Raw genomic sequence first — 8,238 nt, 5'->3', positions numbered from 1 at the left:
TATCAGATTTACCACAGTATGCAAACTAACCACACACCAAGAATCATCACATTTTCCAGGCATATTATCATAATCATATCACTATAACAAATTTAATGAGAGCAATCAGCTCTGAACACTTTTGCCTCCGAGGAAGCAGAGGTCCCAGTCAGTCACAGAGCCACTTCTTGGTCATTCTCTATTAATTTGCAGAGCGTGTTCTCTGGGTGTCAGGGTCCTGGCAGTGTCGCTCCCCAATGACTCCTACCTCCAAGCCCGCTGCACGAGGGGGGCCCTAATTAGACTCTCATGTGTATTTAATGGACTCGCTGCCTTTGGTCCTGCAAGGGAGAGCCCGATGCTACAACCTCTGTATGAAGGGCCCTTCACACATGGGAGGCGCTTTGGAGAGGGACTTGACATGTAACGTGTGTGTCTGTGCACGCTTAACTAGGACCAAACCTGAAGCCAAACTTTCCGTGTCATTCTTCAGACTTTGTCGATTATTTCAGGCGCTACAGTCGTCTTTTATTGCCATTTTTTGGACATTATACCCTAAATGCATATACTCCTGCCCTTGTGTTGACTGTAGTTCCTACTTGTTTGGATCCCAAAATATTTAATCTAAATACAAAGAGTGGTAAATGGTATTTCATTTGTAGTGCTTGCTTTACAAAGTACATTTTTTATTTTACTCGACAGTAGCATAAGCTGTCTGCAGGGACTGCTGTCTTTAGAAAAGATTGTATTCACAAAAAAACACGCAGTAAACAGTGAAGTCTGTGGATCATCCAGGCTAATTGGGGCATTGTTTAGCCGAATTTTTCACTATGCTTTCTCAAAATGTGTAAAAATAAAACCAAAACAATCTAAACATACCATTGGGTCTAAGTTAGAAAAATCTGCGTCGAAACCTTCCTGACTGTAACACGGTCACAGTGACTGGAGAGTGGCTGCTTAACTCTCGCCCATTTGAATGTTTTCACTTTCAGAAAGGCCCGTCCTAATGAGGGCCGACGTCTGGACCAATCTCACAATACGGGGCTGTGATGAATGTGACCCCTGCGGTCAGCCCTTGCCCCCAAACCCACCAGGACACATAAAGCTGCAGTGCAGGCCCTGTTAAAGGGCTGCACTGGAACATAAATCGGCCCTGCCGCTTCTTAACTGTCCAATTTGCATGGCCCCTACACAAAGAGGCTAACGACGCTTTACAAGACAAACATGCATAAACACGGCCACAATAACGCAAACATGCATGTGGATGAAAAGGCTGGGCTTGTTAGAGGGAGCACGTGTGTTTTTGTGGACGCTGCCCAGTATGCTTTCGTGTACACATATATAAAACTTAACCTTGCTTAATGAGATTGTTTCGATGAGACAAAACCATGAAATTACAAACAGAACTTGTGAAAAAAAAAAAAAAAAAAACACCGTCCGAGAGAAAGAAGGGATCTTTGAGAGAAAAGCAAAAAATGATTTCAAAGTTGATGAAAAAGGAGGCACAAAGACGGAGGAAATACAGAAGGAGCGAGACTGCCGATGGGAAAAGCTGAAGATGAAGAGGGCGGTGAGATGGGAGGCTGGCTGGTTTTATCTGGTGGGCAGGGAGACGGTGGCGGTGGGATCTGTCTCTGTTAGAGAGAACACGGCCCTGTTATTAAAGCCATTTATCACTGGCTGAATATTCTCCCTTTAATAGGCTCTGTCGTTAATTACCCAACTTTGTCAAGATAGGGAGTCAAGGCTCTCTGTTTTCTCGCTCCGTACACAGACAGGCTCACAAGTACACACACATACACACTCTCTCTCTCACGCATGTTCACATGCTTGAACACACCATCAGGTGATGGGACACATTTGCACATTTGCACAGACACAGACACTTCACATATGAAGTAATACTTTCATCTTTCTTTCCTACTGCTGTACAGTACGGTGCAATCCCATTAAATAGAGCTGAGAGAAACACGACCTTTGTGATGCTTGTCCAGTTTTAGAGAGAGGTGTTGATTTGAGCCAGAGTTAATGGCAGCGTTGTATTGGACTGCAATAAACTGCAGATTACAAGCCTTCATTGTTCCTCCTTAAACTGCCTTCAGTGCAGCAAAAACAAAGAAAGAAATGATTAGCGAGGACAGAGAAATGCAAATATTGTTCATTTTTGATTGCTTAAATGCAAAAATGTCAAAAGCATCATTGGTTTGTGTCACAAATGTGAGCACTCGCTAGTTATCTTGATCTTCCACAATGGTGCATTTCATTTTATGCTATTTTAAACTACCACTAGTCTGCATTTAAGCGGGAAATACTGTAAATATACTATAACTAACACTACTAATTTGCCATTTTAGGTGCTAGGTATGCTTCAGATCAAGACTATACTTACACAATTGTCCATTAGTTTATTAAACATATTATTTTATAGCTTTAACTACAAAACAGGACAAAACGTATTTACATTAGATTCTAAACCACAACAGTAAAGTGCTACATATGCATTAAAGCATTAGTTAGAATAATCCATGAGCAGTTCAGCTAGTGATTGAGTATTTCTGTAGTTCTGTAGTTAGTAATAGTGGGATGTCTTCTATGATAATGTGTTGGAAAATGATCCCAAATAAGGTCTGCTGAAGTGTGTCCACTCATATTGACAGGTGGCATTACAGCTTCTACAATAACCGTGAGCTAGTGGTGCTGTTTACATGTCTTTAATCAGTTCCATCAGTGGGGTTTTGTTTTTGTTGGCCTAACAGTGTCAGCTGTGTGGAAGGGCATAGGACCACAGCATCCTCCTCCTCCTCCTCCTCCTCCTCCTCTGTGTCCCTAATCAGACTCTTTTGTGGTGCTTTTTATAATTAGCCTCTTGGAGCTGTGGCTGTAAAGCATTTACAAGGGTACTCGACAGGACACGCCAGCAGCTTTTGTTTAGCAATTAGTTTGTCTGCGAAGGGGGACAAGACAAATAGGCTGCGAGAGCATCTGGTGGCCTCGCAGCTCTCGGCGCCCGAGAAAGAGAGGAAAACAGAGACGAGACAAGGAGGAAGAGAGCGGTTCAGAGCCTATCAGCAACAATAAGGATCGTACCAGTAGGATTTGCTACAAGGGCTGTAAAGTTTACAGTCGGAGGAAACTGATCTGGAAATGAATAAAGCGTCTCTGACAAATATGATGATAAGAGACTCAGAGAGGGCTGTGTAATAGGGACCTATTTTTCGCACACTACTGATTAAGAACTGGCTAAGTGTCTGTAGAGATTCCCATGTGCACAATGCAGCACAGGCAGAGTTTAGTATGCGTCCCAGTAGGGTTTCCTTTAGTACCCAGTCATTTACATTGTAGTTATCCGCAGATAGAAGGAATGAAAGGCTGCGTGACAAGTGCTCCATTGATCCCTTTGGTCTGATTAGCTCACCAGTGTACCGTCAAGGCAAACTAATCAGATACATTGATCATGGAATACTTTTTAACGCTTCCCCAGGCAATAATAAGATTTTTCTCCAGTCAAATTACTAGTCGGTTATCTGTGCGGATGTGCTGCTGGGCGTTTGGGATTTCAACTTTTCCTGTGAGATGTCAGTCAGGGGCTCCATTTCAAGCTCTGTTTAGCAGCAATTCTGTAGCGACGATAAAATGCCATTTAATTTCCCGTGGCGTCATCATAATTTATGCAAATCCAGTTTTGTCATTGTGACAACACAGTAGATGTTACTCACTACTTCTTCTTCTTCTTCTTCTTCTTCTTCTCATGTGCGCGCTCTCTGCTGCTTTCACTTTTGTCCAGAAGAGGTTGCTGTGTTCCCTGCATATAACACAGAGGTGGATTGGATAGTCAGACTTCTTTCTGCGAGATACAAAAAAAAAAAAAAAGAAAAAGGGAAAGACAATGAAAGCACTGCAGCTGGAGATCCGTTGGAAGTAGCTTCTCCTTTAATAGCAAATAAACACCCTGAAAATGTCCCAGCGCTACAACATGAATATTTAAACGAAAGCAAGTTCCAGTGTGTTGTAATATTTAAAAGATAATTACTGGCTAGAGTGAGCCTCTCAAAAGGGTCCAAATGAGAAATGTTTTGTTAATAGTTGTCAGCCTGCAGCCCCTAAACATTGAACAGCCACTAATTGATTATAGATGTCATTTTCATCATTGACAGTAGGGGGCAGGATCCATACATTGATTAGACTTCCATTATGTGCAGCCCAAGTAATTGTGCTGTGATGCCTATTAACACAAATGTTTTTTTTCACGTTGGCTCACTCACATTTATTTATTTATTTGCCTGGACTTGTGCATTTATTTTCGCAGCGCCGCCCTGACTGCATAGTGCAGAAAGAAAGAATTTAGGTTACATCTTCAAAGTGGAGTCTTCCTCGGCCCATTTACACCAATATCTAAACAAGCCCCGCGACAGAATCTGAACAGCTGTGAGAGATATGAGCCTCTCTGATACCTGTGTTCCCGTGATGCCGGTGATCAAACGCCGTGATAGCATAACATCCCTCCCTGTCTGTCACAGCCTCAGGCGAAACATCAGCACAAGCTTCGCCTTGCAGCTTTGCGAAAAATGTTCTCATGACAAAGTTAAAATGTCTCGATTAATATCTGACTACTCTGCTTTTTTTTTTTTTTTTTTTTATCACTTATCCATGTCTCTGCTTCAGCTGCTTATATCCGTCATGTGATTTCTGCCACATTGATGGTGCTACTGTAACAGCGGGGGGATTCAACCAGTGGGAAGATTTGAATCAGAAGAATACCTGTAATGCTTTGCTCAATACTGTACAGACATCTGTCATATGTGGCGTGAAAAAATAATCAGAATTTTGGACTTCAATGTTATAATGATTTAAATGCTAACGGAGATATGTGTGGTAATGATGTTCTAAAGAAAAATGCACACATTTAAGTCTTTTTGGGGGGTGAGAGTCCTCTTAAAACAAAGCAACTCACACCTTATGAATTTATGTTGATCATTTTTACCTAAGGGATATCTGAAGGTGGCACGTCGGTGCACTAGTTAGCAGCAACGCCTCACAGCAACCTGCTGGCTGGCCTGGATGGCTGGCTGGGGCTTTTCTACTATGTGGTGTTTGCACTTGATTCTGGCTGTAGTTTGTGTGCACGTGATCGGTGGCAATGGACCGGCGACCTGTCCAGGGTGCACCTTAAACAGCTGGGATAGGCTTCAGTCCCCTTCAGCTCTGTAAGTCCTTATAGATAACACATGGAATAAACCAAAATAAGAAACTGTATAGAAAAACTTATTTATTTATAGATATCCCTTTTGCTGGGTCCTGAACCAGAAGTTGTTAACCACTGCCCCAGACAGTGTCCACTCACGCCAGGAAGTAAATCCCCCCCTCGCCTCCCCCGTCCGTTTCACTTCTCCATCTCAACAGTTAAAGTCTCATCCATCCATCAACTTTTACCCGGGCCTCACGCTTGATGGCGTGTGTGACTTAAAAGCCCATCTAGTCAGACCTAATTAGCCAACGCCTAATCAGGCAAGTGCCAGTGCAAGGACACAGAGTGGCTTGAAGGGAGCAGTAAAGACCCTCTCTCTGTGGTTGACTCAGCAGAGAAACAGACAAAAGACTTAGAGGCAGATGTTGGACCCCATCTGTGCTGGGGTCACGCCACCAAGTGCAAAAAAAAAAAAAGGCCTCATGGTGTGATGGCAAGTCAGCTCCTTTAACTACAAATAAAACCGAAACCACATATCAAAAAAAGGATCAAACTCTTCTGTTCCTGTTCCTCTTGTGCCTCTGTTTCCCCATCTGTTCAATAGCCCCCTGGTTTATCATTTCTGTTGTGTTTTTACTGGACCTCGGAGACACTAATCTTTGTGTACCTGTTTGAAATTTGATGTGTTTTAACACAATCTGATCAAACCCAGAGGAGGAGGAGGCTAAAAAGGCTTGTACAGTTGACGCTAATGTAGGTCCTGTGGTACTGGACAGATGGAGAACTGATAAATGGAGGCTAGGGATGGAAGTGCGTCAATTCCTGTTGGCTTCATTATGGATAAAAAATAAATAGTTGAAGATGCTGAGACGGAGAGGAGTTTATCTGAGGCGGTGTTGGGGCGGCGTAATCTAAGAGAAGAGGACGGGAGAGGACCGGACGCCGGAGAGCAGAGGACGAGACAGGAGGAGGCAGAACAGCAGCCCAGGAATGTCTCCTCACTCTGTCAGTCCCCGCGCACTAAAATATTGAAAGGCTTTTGTTTTGCCTAGTTAAACATGCGCTGATGTGACACAAGCTGTGAACAAAGCCATTTCACACGCATGGGAATCCTTTTTCTTTTTTTCTTCTTTTTATAATTTATGAAGGAGTGACGACTGCAGCCGTGCTTTACAGTTTGCGTTCAACATAATACAGCTGGTAGAAACAGAAAACCCTTTAGCTCACTGCACATATAATTTCCTAATTGTCAGAAGAGATTTCAAAATATTTTCTCAGAAACAGATTAACAAAAATGACCTGATTCAAAGAACAGGTTGTTTTTTTCCTCCTTTTAGGTCAAGCTCCTTTCCTCCTTTTAGGTCGTACTTGTCAAATGTATAAAGAGAATTTAATTAATTGGAAAAGTTATTTTTTAAAAGAAAAGGTGACTTAAAAGCCCTTCATAACTTTTTTCCCCAACAGTGGCAGATTTTCTTGCTGAAAAGAGGCCGCATAGTCGTAATATGAAACTCAGCTAGATGCAAGTTCAGATGTTTTTTGAGCATATGAGTCAGTGTGTATAGCTCTCACTGAAACGGTCGCTGGTCTCACACAGTAGTTTAAGGAAAAATCTTGAAAGGCTATATTAAGAAGTTACAACAGAGGCACCAAAGTGCAATTATCTTTCCCTCTCTGACATCAGTCTCGTTTGTTACCAGAATCCCCTTCCTCAGCTACAACACAGTGGGTCTGTGTCCAGAGAAGAAGGGACCATTATTTTGACTTTAAGACACACTTTTGCGTGTAGGAGGTGGTCAAATGTGCTAAATTTCTTTCTTTATTCAGTTCAGTTAAATTTTTTATTTATGTAGCGTCAATAACTATACAAATTGTCTCAAGACGCTTTGCAAAATCTGGTCTGAAACCTCCAGAGCAAGCATGAAGGCGATGGTGGCAAGGAAGGACTCCCCTTAAACAGGAGAAACCTTGAGCAGAACCCAGATCATATGGAGAGACTCATCTGCTTAAGGCCGGCCAGGTAGAGACAGAAAAAGAGAGAGAAGAGAGATAAGGAGGAACGAGATAAACAAACATCTGCATGTAGAATCTGATTGTTCTGGGTTCGAATGCAGGCCGACTGGGGCCTTTCTGTGTGGAGTTTGCATGTTCTCCCTGCATGGGTTCTTTCCGGGTACTCCGGCTTCCTCCCACTAATTGGTGATTCTAAATTGGCCGTAGGTGTGAGTGTGAGTGTGAATGGTTGTCTGTCTCTCCGTGTTTGCCCTGCGATAGACTGGCGACCTGTCCAGGGTGTACCCCGCCTCTTGCCCCGATGACAGCTGGGATAGGCTCCAGCAGACCCCCGCGACCCTTCACAGGACAAGTGGTTACAGACGGTGAATGAATGAACGAATGTTACAGGACAGTTCGATAATGAATGTAACTCACTTCACTGTTAGTTGCTGCTATAATGATTGAATATAAGAGGTATTCAATTGTTCAGGATGGAGAGTTGTTCATTCAAGTTTACGGTATCATAAAAATAAAAAATCTTCTATATCTATTTATACACATGCAGGTGTATAATGAAGAAACAGAGAAAAGACATACAGTAAGTTGGCAGCTCACCTGTGAAACCTGAAGCAGGACCGAATCCCACAATGGCTGCCTCAGGTCCTGTCTGGGCTAAGTCCGGTCTCTTGGCTCTCTGAACCCTAAAGACACAGGGACAGGGATTCAGCAAATACACAGTGATCATCCTGCAGCATAAAATCATTATTCAGTAACACACAGTCGTGAGTTTATTCTCTTTTCCTTTCACCTCTATTTCCCTTTCCTCCACATATATTTTTAGATTTTATTTTATCCTTGCTGTAGAAATCAACAACAACTATTAAACTAATATAAGTTGACTTGGTTGGTCAGCAGAAAAGGTTTCGAATGATCAGTTTCAGTGACATATGAGCAGGAGTAACGGCGGTGACTGATGAATGTAATTTTACCCCGTCATGGATACCTCCACGTCGATATCTACAGTATCTGTCTTTCTTTCTTTTTTTGTGTCCACGCGTGTAAATGCAAGCAAAACCGTT

The sequence above is a fragment of the Chelon labrosus genome, assembly GCF_963514085.1.
Source record: "Chelon labrosus genome assembly, chromosome: 3".
In the NCBI taxonomy this organism is placed as follows: domain Eukaryota; kingdom Metazoa; phylum Chordata; class Actinopteri; order Mugiliformes; family Mugilidae; genus Chelon; species Chelon labrosus.
Note: the sequence above shows the minus strand (reverse complement) of the source record.